The sequence below is a fragment of the Leptonychotes weddellii genome, chromosome 2 (assembly GCF_054177405.1).
Source record: "Leptonychotes weddellii isolate Sample4059 chromosome 2, ASM5417740v2, whole genome shotgun sequence".
Classification (NCBI taxonomy): domain Eukaryota; kingdom Metazoa; phylum Chordata; class Mammalia; order Carnivora; family Phocidae; genus Leptonychotes; species Leptonychotes weddellii.
Genome location: NC_138370.1, coordinates 2962095 through 2981156, shown reverse-complemented (window position 1 = coordinate 2981156; position 19062 = coordinate 2962095). Strand labels below are relative to the sequence as shown.

At 38.8% G+C, this 19062-nt stretch overlaps 1 protein-coding gene and 1 pseudogene across 1 annotated transcript in view; one reads left to right on the top strand and one right to left on the bottom strand.

The window, feature by feature from the left end:
• The window catches only part of LOC145720263 (CUB and sushi domain-containing protein 1-like), an 861742-nt gene that overhangs the window by 574707 nt on the left and 267973 nt on the right, over positions 1 to 19062 (top strand). The gene's annotated exons all lie outside the window — the stretch shown is intronic.
• LOC115938159 (U4 spliceosomal RNA) lies at positions 15715 to 15844 on the bottom strand (annotated as a pseudogene).

The window sequence follows — 19062 nt, the reverse complement described above, 5'->3', positions numbered from 1 at the left end:
AACAATTCATCTAGAACTAATGATGTAATGTATGGGGATTAACATAAGAATAAAAAAAAAAATAAAAATGAATAAATAAAAAAAAAAAAAAAAAAAGAAATGCCCTAACATGACAACACAAAGCTTTAGCAAAATGCATTAATAGAGATACAGAAGTTGTACACCAGGATGAAAAGATCAGTCTACTAAATTATATAAACATCATAAACTTGTATTCACCTAACAGCATAGCTTTGAAGTAGATAGAATATATAAAGTGTGAACTGGCAGAAAAATAAGGAGAAATTGACAATTCTGAAGTGAGACGTTAAAATATCTATTATCAGAAACTTGTAAATAAAGCAGACAAAACTTATTCAAGTTAGAAGTCCTGAGTAAAAATTAACTGTCCTGCTTTAATGAATGTTTTTCTTGATATATACAGAATATACATTATTTTCTAAAACATACATGGGACATTTTAAAAAAATTAAGTATTCTTGGGGTGCCTGGGTGGCTCAGTTGGTTAAGCATCTGCCTTCGGCTCAGGTCGTGATCCTGGAGTCCCGGGATCGAGTCCCGCATCGGGCTCCCTGCTCGGCGGGGAGTCTGCTTCTCCCTCTGACCCTCCCCCCTCTCATGTACTCGCTCTCTCTCATTCTCTCTCTCTCAAATAAATAAAATCTTTTTTTTTTTAATTTATTTTTTGACAGAGAGAGACAGCGAGAGAGGGAACACAAGCAGGGGGAGTGGGAGAGGGAGAAGCAGGCTTCCAGCTGAGGAGGGAGCCCGATGCGGGGCTCGATCCCAGGACCCTGGGATCATGACCTGAGCCGAAGGCAGATGCTTAACGACTGAGCCACCCAGGCGCCCCTAAATAAAATCTTTTAAAAAATAAAAAATAAATAAAAATTAAGTGTTCTTATGAAAGAAGTATCAACATTACCCTAGATATTGATATCACACAGCCTCCGATGTTCTCATTAAATTATAAATCACTAAAAAAATACCAAAAACAAAACAAAAGCAATTCCATACCATTGAATATTAAGAACACTAGATTCTCATTTTGCATTACCTCCAAATAAATTCCAGGTGGATTAAAATCCCAAACATGAAGAATAATTTTTTTAAATAATTAATTATTATAATATAATGATTATATTACAATATATTAATATATTTATATTATATAATATATGCAATTTATTACATATAATATTGTATGTAATTATATATTATATATTTATACCTTAGGTGGGGGAAATGGAAAAGGGTGGAATATTATTAAATGAAGTTATAAAAATACAAATAATAGATTGGAAAATTTGAGTAGTACATTGAAATTTTAAAAAACAAGTCAGAAGATTATATGAAACAGATAATACGAAGAAGGTAAACCACAGCCTCTGAGATTCTATTTGCAACATGTAGTCAATTATATATAATCATATATAATACCAAGTAGCATATATGCACATACACGTACATACGTGCAAGTGTATATAATGTAAAGAACTACAAGTCAGTGAGAAAAAGAGCTAACAATCTAATATAAAAATGAGTAGAGAACAAGGCATGGGATCCTGACTAGTAGAAAATATGGCTAGGCTTGACAGGCTCAGGAAATTCAAATTAAAAAGCAATGAGATAACATTTAATTGATACTAAATTGTCAAGTTTTGACTAACTGTCTAAAAAATGGAATCCCAAATATTTAGGACAACGTATGAAAGTGGTAAGTCCCACATTGCTGATGGAAATGTAAATTAGTAGAGCAATTTTGAAAGGCAAATTGGCACTGTTAAAGTTAAAAATGTTGGGGCTCAGTTGGCTAAGGGACTGCCTTCAGCTCAGGTCATGATCCCGGAGTCCTGGGATGGAGCCCCATATTGGGCTTCTGGCTCACTGGGGAGTCTGCTTCTCCCTCTGACACTCTCCCTTCTCATACTGTCTCTCACTCTCTCTCAAATAAATAAATAAAATCTTAAAAAAAAAAGTTAAAAATGTTTGTACCTGATGAACCAATTATTATTCACGCACATCGTAAGACACGTACAAGATTGTTCATTCCAGAACTATTTGTAATAGTGGGAAATTGGAAATGGCCCACATGTCTGTCATCAGGGTGGTAGATATATAAGTTTCTATAATATTCACATACATACCATACTTTAGTGCGGTTAAGACAAAGTAGTTGAGTAACTTTCAATGTTAAGTAGATTTCAAAAAACAAAAGAAGAGGTGGAAGAATAAGATATGTGTGACTATTTTCACAAATTTAAAATACGAATTTTATGAGTAAAATTATAAACACGTAGGCTGTATTTACACCAAATTAATAATAGAGATGTAACTGCATCTTTATTGTTTTCAGGGAGGGAAGAAAATATGCTTTGAGTTGACTTGAAATAATTATTTCTTAAAAAATCATCTGATGCCCTTTTGATAAAATGCTAACATTTTAAATTTCTCCTGTTGAGTACACGAGTGACATGATGTCCTTTACATTTTTCTATTAAATGTCTAAGAAGAAAAAACTATGCAAATAATGTTTTTCTTGGGATCTTGGAACCGTTTTTCCTGTGCCTCCTTTGTTCTAATTCCAGGAACCTTATTGATTGTAATTTTCTTTTTTTTTTTTTTTTAATTTTATTTATTTATTTGACAGAGAGAGACACAGCGAGAGAGGGAACACAAGCAGGGGGAGTGGGAGAGGGAGAAGCAGTCTCCCCGCAGAGCAGGGAGCCCGATGTGGGGCTCGATCCCAGGACCCCGGGATCATGACCTGAGCTGAAGGCAGTCGCTTAACCAACTGAGCCACCCAGACGCCCGATTATAATTTTCAAGTACTTCCTCCAGATAAGAGCATGGGGAACACAACCAGATGAGGATGATAAGGATAAAATAGAGGCATATGGTAGCATTTTTGAAATTCTTGTAGTTCTAAATTCTTTGTTTATGCTCAGTATATGGTACAAATGCAAGGACAGAATGTATCGATAGAAATAGTCTGGTCCCCCCAAAAAAGAAGTTGGCCAGTTGATGATGTTATTTTGTATCCTCAATGAAAAATTTTACAATGAATACATGTGTTTTAGTATTTATCGCCCTGTCCAGGCTTTCCCTGGAAACATTCCGATGATGTAGGATAAGGGAGAAAAGAAGATGTAAATTAGGATATCTAAGCCAAGAGTGTGCCATCTCACTTCTGGCCTATGGATCTGCATGTTCCGTGACAAAGAACAGGGATGCATTAAAGTCTGTGAGATGAGAGATTCTGGGATGGCCATGGAAACTGTCATGACTTTGAACAAACTGGGATCAATGAGAAAAGATGGAAACAGTCATCCTTGCCACCTTCGAGGCTTTAAATGGCTCTCATGCCCAAGAGAAGTCAGGCTTGCACTGTGGTGGTTCCAGACATAAAGGAAGGAAAAGGCATAAACACACAAAGGCAGATTTTTTTTTTTATTAAAGATTTTATTTATTTATTTGACAGAGAGAGAGACACAGCGAGAGAGGGAACACAAGCAGGGGGAGTGGGAGAGGGAGAAGCAGGCTTCCCGCCGAGCAGGGAGCCCGATGCGGGGCTCGATCCCAGGACCGTGGGATCATGACCTGAGCCGAAGGCAGACACTTAACGACTGAGCCACCCAGGTGCCCCACAAAGGCAGATTTTTGACCCATTAGCAGAAAGGACTCTTTACTGATTCAGTTGTGCATAGACCCTAGAGGCTTGGTGTGAATAGATTTGGACTTGGTATCTCTGACATGCCCTCCTATTCTCAGATCCTAAACTTTTAACTTACCAGGCATAAAACCCACGGCTGTTACTTCCTAATCATGTTTTGTATTTTGTGTGATCCTGGCGGATATGCTTTTGAATGACAGTAAAGAGGATTTGTTGACAACTGCCATTCATGACTAAAACATAAACCTACAACTTTCTGAAGTATCTGAGACTCTTCTTTTTAATTCTTGTAAGCTTTTGGATTATCATTTGAAATAAGTTGAACGAATATGCCCATTTTAACTGAAATAAAGTACTATTGCCTCAAGGCTGCCTCTTTGGGAAATCCCTTCGTTGCTGTAGCTTTTCCTTTTAATTTATTATAACTATTTTTTATATTAAGTCCTTAAAGAATATTACTAAACATTTAATATTTTTTAAACCATCTTAGATTTGTAGGTCTCTTCTGTGTGTTGTAAAAGATAAGCTCACGTGGAAAAGATTTTCGGTGAGCAATTGTGCAAATATGATGCTAAAATAGGCAGGATTTCCTGATTATGTAGATCAAACACACCTTGACATTTGGCTTTGAATCGTGACTTGACTATTGTAAAATATTTTGAATTACTATTTAGGAAAAACCAGAGAAATGTTTGCACTACTGAATATAGGTTAATATAGGACTTATTACACATTTTTTAAAGACTCAGTATCAAGCATTATAGTTAGTCAATTTTAAAATAATCCACTCCCACAGTTTGAGTAAGTAAGAGCTGAAATTTACATTATTTAAATTTGTTTAGACAAAGTGATTAACACTGTGATACCTCCTATCCACCAGATGGCATACTGTTAGCTCATATTCCAAATTAAGAACTTCCCCTTCAGTCTGTTTTATGAAAAGCTCCAGTTTATTCTAAACCCAGCAATTGCCTTTTTAATTTTTTTCAAACATTTTATTTTTTTATCTAGATATACCACCAGCATCTTAAATAGTCTATTTCAAATGATGCCTATTACTGCTACTCCAACAAATAATATAAATCATCACACATTACTTTTCATGATTTTCTTTTTCTTTTAGCAATAGCACATGCCTGGAAGATTATTTTTACCATTAACGATACCATCTGGGCTTCAAAATTTGGTGCTTTCATTTTTTCCTTAAATCCCAAGATCCAGAAGATTCATTTTATTCCAACCCTTCAGTCAAGCCTACTGTTTTTACCCTAATGAAAGCCTCCATTAACACTATCTTCCTAGCTATCTCACCATCTGTACCCCTTGTCTGCAATATATTCTCCAAAAACAACTGTCAGGGTAGTGTTCCTAAGACTAAACACCTTGTGTGATTTACCATGGTCTCTCTGCTTAAATGTAAACTATTTACCTGCCATATTAGGTCTTTCTCTACTCGGGGTCCTCTTTGCTCTTCCAGACTTGTCTTTGAATTCTCCTATAGAGACCAACAACCAATAGGATGAAGATTCTCTGTCGGACATTGGGATGCAAGATGGATTTTGATGGAGAGGTAAAGAATGTCTGGTGCTGGACATTTGAGAGGAAGGAAAGCAATGGCTAGTGAAGGAAGCATTTCAGATTCCTGGGCAAATTCAAGATTCCCATTGAGGCTGGAGAACAGCCAACATAATAAGGTGCCATAGTGAGGGCAGGATGGAGCTGACTGACAGGGAATCAGCAGTGAGACCAGACTGGAGGAATCATTATGATCAAAGGACACAAAGAAAAAAAAACAGAGAAAATCAGCCAAAAGGAAAGAAGATGTGGTGGAATGGGGACTCTGAATTTCAGGAGGGACGGATATGCTTAGGTGTCATAGAAACCATCTGGGAAATGGGCAAATTGCATTTCTGAGATCATTCTGTCCTTTGCAGGGTGGGTAGGTTCAGGTGTAGGTGAGGCTGGAGACCGTGTTGGTGATTTAGGGATGATGGGAGCATTGCTCCTTTTGAGCTGGAGCCAAGAAAATCACTCTGACCAATAACAAACATCTACCAAGGAGCTGAAGTGTCCCTGAGAACTTTTTCGCAAGTTCTATCTAAACAGTACACTATTGAGAGCAATTTCCATAAAATAATTTTCTTCCAGAGTGTAACATTAATTAACACTTAGGCTAATATTAATATATTAGCCATATACTTAGGAAGAGGTTTCTTTTTAAAATTCTGTAATTTTAGTGTTACAATTTTCAAGTTCCACTTTGGTAAATATTTGGTATGGTGACGTTTGACTTTGGGGGAATTGGTGATTTATCTTCATAAAGGAAATCATTTTACCCACCCTATGTTTCTCATAGGGTATAGTTTTTACTAGGTTTCCCTCACTCTGATGATTTGGTTTCTCAATCTGGGATATTTCTGTGAACAATGAAGTATGGCGATGACTCACATGCAGTAAATCCAACAAACATCTATTAAACACTCCATGTTTAGGGACCCTTTGTTAGAATCTGAGGTTCATAAATGTTTCTGGTTTGAGCACTCTGCCAGAGTCATGGCATTAGGTGTCCTGGAATAACATAACAGAGGACAGATTACTCTATTTTTTTTAAAGATTTTATTTATTTGAGAGAGATGGTGGGGGTGAGGAGCAGAGGGAGGGAGACAAGCAGACTCCATGCAGAGCAGAGAGCCAGACTCAGGGCTTGATCTCACAAAACTGAGATCATGACCTGAGCCAAAATCAAGAGTTGGGTGCTCATCCAACTGAGCCACCCAGGTGCCCCTGCTCTACTGTATATAATACCGGGCGCCCCTATTCTACTCTGTATAATATTAGGAACAACTGTTGAATTCATGGTATCCAGGTAAGCTTCATGAGAATGAGGGCATGCATATCTTAAATGCAGTTCTAGGCATTCTGAATCATAATTTCTGTAAGTACATAAAAAAAATACTTTCAACATGAACTATTCACTGACTCAGAGATTCTCCACACCTATGCCCCATTCTTTTCTACCCCTTGGAAAGGGGCGTGGGCTCAGTAGACTGTGGTGCTTAGGATCTTGTTCCATGTCCTCTGTTAAAATACTAGGTCAGTGCAGCTAACCCTTGAACAATGTGGGGGTTAGAGGCACTGACCCGCGTGCAGTGGAAAATTCACATATGACTTTGACTCCCCCAGAACTTAACTATAATATACTAATAGCCTCCTGCTAACCAGAAGCCTTACTGATAACATCAACAGTTAACGCATATTTTGTATGTTGTGTTATGTATATTATAGATGTGTTATATGCTGAGTTGTTACAATAAAGTAAGCCGGAGAAAAGAAACTGTTGTTAGGAAAATCAAAATGAAGATAAATACATTTACTTCACTGTATGTATCAAAAAAAAATCTTCACATAAATGGACCCTTCCAGTTCAAACCTTTGTTGTTCAAGGATCAATTATAATTTGAATTATATAGCCCTGCACATCATCTGGAGTTAAGCTGAAATATTATGAAACAGAGGAATCATCAGGTTGTGAACATTAATACACATAGAAACACAGAACAGAGGATGGTAGTATTGTTTAATTGCGGAACAGCTGTTACTCCAGAATCCTACTGCTTAAATGGGGTCTGGAATATTCCCATAGTTCACACTGAAGTCACTGATGTGCACCCAGATGCTGGGACCTCTCAGTTGTTTCTATAAGCCTTCCTATATGCCATTTAGATGATAAAATGAGTGTGCACCTGCCCACTTATACACAATGTAATTTTGAAGCATTGAATAGTTCTGAGCCTAGAGTTCCTCCTAGACAAAATGTGGGGAGGTGGTCCTGAGGATTCCTTGAGATCATTTTAAAGCATCTGAAACTTGGAGTTGCTAGTTTCTTCTTTCTGTTAGACACAAAAAGTTAATGGATCCAATAGTGTGAAAGCATAAAAAATAGTAAATTCAAACCAATTTCATTTATATCATGTATGCTAAAAGCTGATGTGCAAATTTATTTTTTTCTACACTTAAAAACCATAGTATATATCCTTCTTAAGATCTAATGTATATCCAAGTCTTTTATCTTTTTCTCTTGAGGAATTTATACTCAAAGGGGTACTTATTATAGCTATTCAATAGAGCTTAAATGATGAACTGGGAGCAGAGAGCGTAGGTATGAGTGGAGAGTTAAGGGTCTGGACTGCAGCCTAATGAGGTCAGCTCCAGGGTAGTTCAGAGTAACTCCACCCTACTTTCTGGAGAAAGAACTCAACATGCCTTACTACTGTTAGGTCAGTAATCTTGATGTCTTTGGTAATGTTTGTTTAATGGAATTGAGTTTCTTTTTGAAGGGAAATCTTTCATTGTGCCCAATGCTATCATAGTACCATATGCAAAAATACATATTTTACTTTGTCCAATATGTCTTTAGTTGACTGAGGTTTATTCTGTATTAATTATGCCATTATGCCACCATCTTTCATTGAGAACATAAGTATTCTGAAGTCCTGATTTTGGTATCAGATAAAAGAAATTCAAATCCCATATATACCATCTTTTTGAGGGACCTCAAAAGACAGGTTCTTTTATTTCCTACAGTCTAATCTAATAGAATATTTCTACACATTTTCTTTCACGTAATGACCATGAGTCTTGTACACTCTGTAAGAATGAAGCAAATGAGTCAGTCAGGGTCGACCAGGGAGAGACAGGGTAAGGCTGAGCCTTGGTGAGCGGGAGGTGGAAAACGTGAGATGACCAGCCCCCTTGAGAGATACCAACCAGAAAAAACATCACCTTCAAGCCTGATGTCCATGCGTGACAGCGTCGGCTTTGGGAATGTCAATGTGTTAAAATCTTACACACCCACAGTGCAGTTATAAAAATGTTCATGTTGACACATTATTATTATCTAAATTCTGAGATTTCTCCCATTTTCCTGCATCACTTTTCAGTTCCAGGCTTGCATCCTGGTCCCAGTGTGACAGTAAACCATCACCTCTCCTTGGTCCTCTCTAATTTGTGTCTGGTCCTCTATCTTGCCTTGTCTGTTATGACCTTGACAGTTTGGAAGATTACTGATCACTTACTTTATAGAATGTTTCTCAATTTGGGTCTGTCTAATGTTGTCTCACGATTTGGTTGAATTGTGTATTTTTGGCCAGAATACCACAGAAGTGATCAATTCTTTCCACAGGCACGTGATACCAATATGGCTTTTCACTGTTGAAGCTGACATTGACTACTTGGTTAAGGTGGGGTCTGGGGAGTGACTCCACTGTGAAGTTACCATTGTTTCTCTTTAAAATTAATGAACCTCTTGAAGGAGAGACTTTATTACCATCCACATAGCCTATTAGTCCTCAAACTTTTTCTTAACATTTTTTTTTGACCAAAGATATCTAAAACTTATTGAAGGGAAGTGTGAAGTTGAAAGAAGGAATAGTTACATTGTAGCTATTGTTGTATATTAGAAGAGAAAGAATGTGTGTATGAGTGTGGTGTGTGTGTGTGTATGTGAGAGAGAGAGAGAGAGGAAGAAAGGGAATAATTCAGAAATTTCTCTAAATCACACCATGTTTATTCTTATGTTTCAAATCAACTTGTATGCAAATGATTAAGCTAATTTCTCAGGGATATATTACACCTATGTTAATTTAATGTCTGATACTTAATCAGTATTCATAACTACTAGACTTTGCAGGCTTACATAGCATAGAAGGTTTAGAACAATTTATTTTCAAATATGAATAGAGAGTAAAGTGGAATTTTTTTTAAAAAACCTCACTACTCTGGCACCTGGGTGGCTCAGTTGGTTGAGCGACTGCCTTCGGCTCAGGTCATGGTCCCGGAGTCCCGGGATCGAGTCCCGTGTCGGGCTCCCTGCTCGGCGGGGAGTCTGCTTCTCCCTCTCCCTCTGCCACTGCCCCCACTTGTGCTCTCTCTTACTCTCTCTCTCCCTCCTCTCTCAAATAAATAAATAAATAAATAAATAATCTTAAAAAAAATAAAAACCTCACTAGTCAATACATAACACAGTTAATCTGTTGGAATCCAATTAGAATCATACAGTACCTAGAGCATACATGATCAGTGAAAATGTGTACCACACATGATACGCCTTCAGTAAAATTGGGCTTCTGGATTTTTCATCTACTTCACCTGCAGAGTTTGTAATCAGATGCATAGTAGGGGTTACAATTGCCTATAGTTTAGAAAGAACACAAACAAGGGAGTTACAAATGTATTTAAATATTGTTGAGAGCACTAGAATTCTATCATCATTTGCCATAATCAATATTGCGAGTGTCATACCTAAGTACTGTTCTATTAAAGTATTATACGGAGTAGCTCATGATCATTTGCTTACCTCTCTTAGGCACTGCCACGATTATAGAAGTGTACTAATTAGGGCAAAAATACTCATTCACACAAAGAGACAATTTTATAGTATTTAGATTTTAAAAGGTGGCAACCTCTATAGTGTCATAGTTTCTGTGAGCAGAGCAGCCTGAGAAATATTATAAATCCAAATTATGGAATAGATGAAATTTTTAAAAGCTTAGTAAAAAGACATTTACATATTTAGCTAAACAATAACCTTCTAAATGATTTCACCAAGCTCCTAGTTTTACAGAAGATAAAGCTGAGGCACTGAGGAATTACCTGGCTGGTCCCAAAGTGACTGAATCAGCTCTATGTCAGGTTTTCCGGTGTCTGAGTGTGATTTTCATGTACTTTTTTTCTTTTTTTAATTTAATTTTATTATGTTATGTTAATCACCATACGTTACATCATTAGTTTTGATGTAGTGTTCCATGATTCATTGTTTGCGTCTAACACCCAGTGCTCCATGCAGTACGTGCCCTCTTTAATACCCATCACCAGGCTAACCCATTCCACACCCCCCTCTAGAACCCTCAGTTTGTTTCCCAGAGTCCATCATCTCTCATGGTTCGTCCACCCCTCCGTTTCCCCCCCCTTCATTCTTCCCCTCCTGCTACCTTCTTCTTCTTTTTTTTTTTTAACATATAATGTATTATTTGTTTCAGAGGTACAGATCTGTGATTCAACAGTCTTGCACAATTCACAGCGCTCACCATAGCACATACCATCCCTAGTGTCTATCACCCAGCCCCCATCCCTCCCACCCCCCACCACTCCAACAACATGTACTTTTAAAATAAACCCAAGTCAATTTGTTAGAGATGAGGGTTAACGCTCACGTCACATGGCAAAACAAAATAGATCCCAAGTTGTTTAAATACAGTCATTAAAAGAGAAGTAAAAGAAGGTTCCAGCACGGACACTGCCCTCCTCCGCACATGCAGCCCCTGCCCCGTCCCCGTGAGACTCTCCACTGACCACCAGCTTCTGGGCCCTGGTAACATCGCCTCCTCCTCTCCCTCCTTCTCACCCCAGAGGTGAGCGCGGCTTTCTGTAGTTACTGATCGCTGATGAATTCTCTTCCCCCTTTGCTCTCTCAGCTCTTCCAAAGACATGTAAGCAATCCCATGCATTAAAACCCCAGTGTTTAAAACTCATCAAATGTAAAATAAAAGAGAAATGGCTCTACGTCAAAATTCACAAGGATGCAGAATTAAATGCTTAAAAGCAGTCGAACCAATGGTAAAGGAGAGAGCTCTGAAATGAATTACGTCCATCCCATTCATCACAGGACCCCTGTAACTGCATGCAGTTCTTCCTGCTTTGTGGGTGCTCAGGAACCATATGCTGGGTGAAGGGGCAATCATTAAATCAGCTGTATAGAAATCTACAGCAGCACGTTAACAAACTTAATGTCAAGTAGGTGTCCAAGTGTGTGACACACAAACTCTTACAAATGAGAAATGATGTAGCTGGTTAAGGGCATCAGCATGCAGATCGGATGAGAAAACATCTCTGCTTATCAAACTTATTGAAACTATCTCAATGTTATGAATAACAATGCAAGTTATAATCAAGTTTGCAGAGATTTAAAATTTCATATGCTAAGGACAGTGTTAGGGTCCCCTCACTGTTGGACGCTGTTGGGTGGGGATATAAATGGTCGCAGCATTTTCGAACAGAAGAGAGCATTATCCATTGTCCCCTAAAAAAGTATCAGACCACCTAACACAGTGGGATAGCAACAACAAATAGGCAGATATATAACATAACATAACATAACATAAAAATTATTAGATATGTAACAGAGCAAATGATGACACATCTGCATATAGAATTTTTTAATGAGTTTATTTGAGAATTTAAAATGAGTTTACAGGGGTGCCCGGGTGGCTCAGTCGTTAAGCGTCTGCCTTCGGCTCAGGTCGTGATCCCAGGGTCCTGGGATGGAGCCCCGCATCGGGCTCCCTGCTCAGCGGAGGCCTGCTTCTCCCTCTCCCACTCCCCCTGCTTGTGTTCCTTCTCTCACTGTGTCTCTCTCTGTCAAATAAATAAATAAAATCTTTAAAAAATAAATAAATAAAATGAGTTTACAGAGTTGGCAGAAAATATGCTGAAGTAGAGGTCATGAATGTCTGTCAACAGTAGGTATTTCAAGGAGATGGGATGATAGCTAATTTTTATTTCTTTCTTGAAAATCTTCTGACTTCCGGGCGCCTGGGTGGCTCAGTTGGTTAAGCAACTGCCTTCGGCTCAGGTCATGATCCTGGAGTCCCAGGATCGAGTCCCGCATCGGGCTCCCTGCTCGGCGAGGAGCCTGCTTCTCCCTCTGACCCTCCCCCCTCTCATGTACTCTCTCTCATTCTCACTCTTTCAAATGAATAAATAAATCTTTAAAAAAAAAAAAAAAAAGAGAATCTTCTGACTTCCTAAATTTTCTGTAATGGCTACAGGTCTTCTTCTTCTATTTTTTTTTTCTCCCATAAGATTAAACGATATCAGTACATTCATTGTCAGATGTGGAAAAATGACAGGAGAGATGGTTGACAAAAAGAGCCCACTGAAAATAAATTATTTTGCCATGATTGTTAAGTGTACTTTACATTGCAGCATAAATTCAACAACGTATTTCCATTTCTTTTGATAAAGAGAAGTGCTACATAGTTAGGATGCATTACAATATGGAAATGTGCCTCTCTAGCTTCAGAACAGATATCAAGACCGGAGGGCAGGCATTTTCTACCAGCGATGAACTTTTGCTGCTGAAACACCGTGGAGTAAACAGTGGCAGAGGGGCCTCCGGGCCGCCCACCCGACATGTCCCTGCAGAGTCAGGAGCGAGCATGTCGGGCAGGATCCAGAGGGCATTTTGCCTGCATTGAGATTTGCAGCCGAGTTTCACCTATCTTTTCTTCAGATAACACTGAATGCTATTTTGACTTCAAAAAAACAAACAAACAAGCATGAAGTAGTTAAAAATGCAAGAAAGTGGCAGAGAGAGGCCAAATGGGCAATAAAGTTGTTCAGCCAGGGTTCTGTAGGGACTCGGAGCCCATAGCACCTGTCTAGATGTGCACAGAGAGGGGTTTAGGATGAGGATCTCTCTCACAGGATTATGGGCTCCGAGAAGTCCCACCATCTGATCTGCAAGCTAGAAGCCGGGGGCCTGGGGTGCAGTTCCAGTCCAAATGGGAAGGCTTGAGATCCAGGAGCTCTGATGTTGGGGGAAGAAGATGGGGGAGCTCTCAGCTCAAACAGAAAGAGTAAATGCCCCTTCCTTCCCCTTTCTCTTCCATTCTGGCCGGGCCCTCAGTGGATTGGATGACGCCCATCTGCGCTGGGGACGGTCTTCTTTACTCACTGTACTGACTCAGTTGCTGACGCCCTCCAGAAACAACCTCATAGACACACCCAGAAATAATGCTTTATCAGCTCTCTGGGCCTCCTTTGGCCAGTCCAGCTGACACATTAGCCACAGGACATTAGTGACAGAGGTAATGCAGCGGGGACAGCGCAGGGAGACAGGGAGGGGGACCCAGATGGTGAAAATGGAGACAACTTGTCTTTACAGCTCTGCCTTTCACTTCTGGCTCCATCCCCTGGCTCCCAGGGTCATTCTTTCCTGTCTTTCCATCTGTCCTGCTCCATGGCCACTATTCTGTGTGGTTCAGCCAGTGACCCTCAGGCCTCTAGGGAAGCTGCCAGTTGGAGGCTAGTCCCACTAAGATGTTGGCTACGGTGTTTTAGGAAAAAACTTTTATTCTAATGGTCCTGGGGATTTGCCAGTCATGGAGACTGGCTGAGGTGGTTTTTAGAAGCTCAGCAAGAGTACAAATTCATGCCTCTATAATGAAAAATAGCTAAAAATAGTGCCCCCTTTTCCTTTCAGAAGTGTCCCTGTTTGGACGATGAAGAGCATGATTACCCTCACCCTAGACCATGAGACCCATTGTTTTGGAGACATGACACTGTGTTTTCCTCAAATCACTGAGTAGGTAATTGCATATTCTCTATCATCAAAAGACCATCTGAACTGTCTCACGTACTCATTCTTGGAGACTCTGAATATTCCTTTTCTTCATTATTTGACCCTAATGTTGCATAAGTCCATGTTAGGGACAGTTAAGGTTTTATGGCAGCTCATCTTAGATCCTATTACCGTGTTTTAACCTCTCTGTGGCCATTGTTTCTGAACAAGCTTGTCACACCTACCAATAAACATGTCCAAAAATGTGACCCGCTCCAATCTATCCGTAGCAGGCCTTGGATGCTCACAAATCTCTCTTTCTTTCTTAGTTTTGTGATGGTTCTTCAAGCCTCTCAGACTGAAAACCTGGGACATGTTGTTGATTCTTGTATGACTTCATTCCCTTCATCCCACCTTTGTCTCCAAATCACCCTGAAAGGCCCCGCCTTTCATTCCCCCTGTGGCCCTTCTAGGCAGATTCCATTACTTAAGGAAGAATCACTCCAAAGTCTTCCCTACTCACTCTTGTTCCATTCCAGACACTGATGGATGTCTCATAACTGCTTTGTCCTCTAACCCCCTAACCTAAAAATGTCAGGGTGAAAACAAGCTTCCCTCACCCTGCTTTCAAGACTCTACGTGTTTCTTTTTATGTCTTTGGTGTTTCTTCTCATTTCCTAACAGCATGAGTCACTTCAATCAGGCTGACAAGCCCACTTTTTTCTAGACATTCTGTGATCACTCTCACCTTGGGCGTGCTAGCTGGTAAGCCGAGTCTTTTTGCTCTCCAAGAGGGATTAATTCCCATTTCCTCCACAAAGAGTTTTTGGGTTACTTGAGCCCAGTTTTTTTTTTCCTGATATCCTTCAGTACCTATAATCTAACTGAGCTTTACACTAAAGTAGTTATTTCTGACTTGAATCTTTTGATATGTCTCTTATTTTGGTTTGCTTTTTTCTTTCTCAACTAGAAAACACTCTGAATGTATATGTTGTAACAGTGGTGATGTTGGGGTACCACTGTCAATCCTCCGTCATGTCTAGTCCTGTATGTAGCTTATGGGGGTGACCTCAAAGGAGAGGGGTAGGGGGACACTTGTCTAGCAGGTGGGTCAAGAAAGTGACAGTTGCTAATGCTATGTTTCTATCATATGTGTGCTTGATGATTGATTGTATTATCGATGTTTCAATTCAACGTGATCATGTCATTTCCCTGAGAATTTTTTTGGGTTTTCATCAGAGTGTATTGGTTTTCCCTTAATAGTATTTATCGAGTCTATTCAGAAAAGACACCCAAGACTTTTAAATAAATAAATAAAGTGAGAGTTTCCTTCCTAATGCCTCATGAATAGCTTCTGATTTAAAGGAAAAGAAAAAAATAAGCATTTGCATGTATCTATATATAAATGAAATATCCCTTGGCTAGAGCCCTATCTTCCAGGGTTCCTTGCCTACAACAAATCCATCAAAGAGGGAAAGGGCCCTAAAGGAAATCCTGCTAATAAGATGACACAACATTCCCTCCCTGGAGGGAAAAAAAAGAGGATAGAGGATTTCCTTCTAATTTAAAGTGAAAGCTTTTATTAAAGTATCATAGCTCCATAATATTTTTAGAAATCTTTGCTATGTTCAAGAATCACTCTTGCACATAGGAAAATTAAATAAGATGAAATTAAATGATAATAGTTGAGGACTTAATAGAAATGAGCTGATGATGCAGTAGTTCTGTAAGGTTTTTTTTGAAATAACTTATTTTTTGGAACAGTTTTCAATTAGCAATGATCGCGCCTTGGATAAACCTCATTGGCTACGATACTGCAACTGTGCAAAGCTTAGAACAGTTTCCAATTCATAGAGGAATTTAGAATGGAGGTCTCATATACTCCCTGCTCATTTTCCTCTGTTATTAAGATCTTACAGTAGGAATTAATAAACCAGCATCATTACACTACTATTAACTAAATAGCATACATTCCTTATTTTTTCTCCAAGTCCTCCTTCTGTCCCAGGACCCCATCCAGGATGCCAAATTACATTTAGTCCTCATGTCTCCTTAGGCTCCTCTTGGTTGTCACAGTTTCTTAGACTGTTCATGTTTTCGATGACCTTGACAGTTTTGAGGACAGTCGGGAATTTTGCAGAATGACCTTCAATTGGGATTTGTCTGTTTATCTTGTAATTGGTCTGGGGTAGGGGTTTGGGGGAGGAAAATCTCGGAGGTAATGTGCCATTCTCATTGCATTATGTGATCTCACTGACACTCTGATGGATCGCTGTTGATGTTGGCCTCGCGCACACGACTGAGGTAGAGTTTGTCAGGTTCCTCCTGTGTACGTTCCCTGTGTGGTCCCCATTCTGTATTTCACTCTTTGAAAGCAAGTCCAAGCCTGGGGGATGGGGAGTCATGCTCCACCTCCCTGAGGGTGAAGTGTCTACATCCATTATTTTGTATGCTTCGACACTGGAGATTTCTATTTCTCCTCATGTTTTTATTGAACTCAATATGAACTCAGGAACATGTTATACTTCAGATTAAAGTATAGTAATTTTTATTTTTTGCTGTAATTGTGCCACCTTAGATGAACGGAAGCTCTTCCAGTTGGCTCTGTGTTGGTCAACATACCCCATTAACAGGGGTGTTTGGTTTGGTTTGGTTTGGTTGGTTTTGGACCCTTCCTTACTTTCTGGAAGACTCATCTTGTATATGCCTTCCCCCAATCCTAGAAACCACCATTTCTCCAAGCGTCCCTGGTTCCTTTTATGGGAGAATGAAACCCACATCTGGCCACGAGGTGTGCTATTGGAGTTTTTTTAACTGACATTTATCCATTGCTAATAAAGAGAGTTTACTAATTCGTTATGTGAAGATATAACTGTTAAAGGCAGATGCAGTGATTACTTTTTGAGATCAACAGTGGAATACAGTTTATTGAATGCAAAGCATTAAACATTCTTACTTCACTTTTATTGCCGTCAGAGACCATTCTCATGATATTCTTTATTCCATGGAATCAGTTAAATGAAATGCAAAGCAGATGTTATGTATTTTTACTTTAAACACGGTTTTATTTTTTTGCTTGAGATTATACCTTAATGACTAATATTGAAACATAATTATCTCTTTGTAGATTTATAGAAGATTAGAGAAATTCAGTTAGAGAAATGCTAATTTCCAGCAAGTGAACTTTGAATTAAGGCAGAACTGGCTTTCCTTCCACACCTCAGCCACACCCTCTTCACTCACCACCAAACCTTGCCATGATCCATAACTGAGTCATGTCTCATATAGGGGTTCAAATGCCCTGTATTTGAATCGGTAAGAACTCCTACTGCTCATACAGTCTCTGTCACTACAATTTATTTATATTTCATTGGCTTCACTATTCTGAAGATCTCAAATCCCTTCTTAACTGTGCAATCCCCTTGTCTAAAATTGCCTGGCAAGAGTTAGGAACCAATATTTGCCCTACTGTTGCTACTACCTCAGGCCTTTGAAAAATACACAGCACACACGTATGTACCCATGCAATTGTGATGATCACCCAGTTGTGATTCTATTAACTTTAAGATAGAGGAAAGAAAATAAACTCATGTGAGCAATAAGATGTTTATTTAATGAAGAAGAGAAATCCATATTTCTAGTCCTTAAATGAAAAAAAAAAGTGCATTGCTTTAAGCTATTTGCAATGATGCTGTTTCTTGCCAAAGGACATATCTCCTGTCTAAACATTTGAGACTTATATTTATTGAGAATTTCCCCCTGCCTGTCTTCAACTTCCTCCATAAAAATCCAGGGCTTAATTTCATTCAACAGATTTAAAAAAATGTTTAAAACAAAATATAACAAAAAGATTATCTTGAAACTTCATGTTTAAAACCTCAAAAGAGATTTACACATCAAATAAAAACTATGATATGGATAGATTTTTAGAACTCTGTCCTTAATGGAATCTAAGGGAAAAATAACCTGGATGGTGATTCCAAGAACAAACTGGACTAAAGTGTCTGTCTTTTTATAATTATTATTTTTAACATTTTGGGTTTTTTTTAAGTATCAGTTTTGACTGTTGGAGTCAATGTTTCAAATCTGATACTTCAGGCCAAAAGCACTGTGGCAGGAGGGAGGGGCAAAGCCAGACTGGCATTTGCTTTAAGTTTTAACTGTGATTGTGGGAAGCAAATGTCCACACTCTTCATTAGTATTCAAAGTAAACAAATCAAGGAGAGAGAGAGAGAGAGAAACTTAAGTATCCACTTGATGTCTTCCACATAAGTGGCAAGATGATTCATAGAGGATTTTGTTACAGTGCCAGGCTGGGAAGACCTCCCCTAAGGCCAGCAGCTTTGGCTGGAAAGAGAGAATCAGGTCCAGTAGAAGAGAGTTTTCCTCTTTTCTTCCCCTCCCCCAGACCCTAGCCAGGCAGATTTAAAAATTCTAAAAGAAAACCAAACATAGAGAAATGCGAGAGAAAAAAAAAAAAAAAAAAACCAAGCTAATGTACAGTTTGATTACCTCGGCATTGCAATTAGCTGTGCAATTTCCAGGGGGTGCGTGTAATGCAGAATGTATCATAGCTTTTCTTAAAGGAAGTCGAGTTAAAGTGCACAGTACGAGCATTAACAATATCCATGTATTTTCCATCTCCATACAAGGGGAAGGTATTTATTTTGAGCAGAATTACAAAATTAAAAATAAATGTGTGAATAGTCTATGTATAAGTTCATGTCCTATTTCTAAAGCCATTAAAAATATTTGAGCTCTTTTTGTTAACTTCCCATAGCCACTGATTAAAAAGGAAAATGTCCTCACAATTGAAAGTGAATATATTTAGTAAAATTTCACTGGAGTTCTATTACAGCATAGGGGTTTTCAAGTAAAATTTAAACATTTTAAATCCCTTCCCGTGTTTTTGTTGGGTGCCTTGATTCGGTTTCCACGCTGCTAATCATTTTAGCCGGAGACATTCTGTTACGCTGCATTATTTTCATGATTTCTTTTTTTAAGCTGAGGAAATGCAGGTTCTTCTAGAAAGCAAGACAGGAGATTGCCT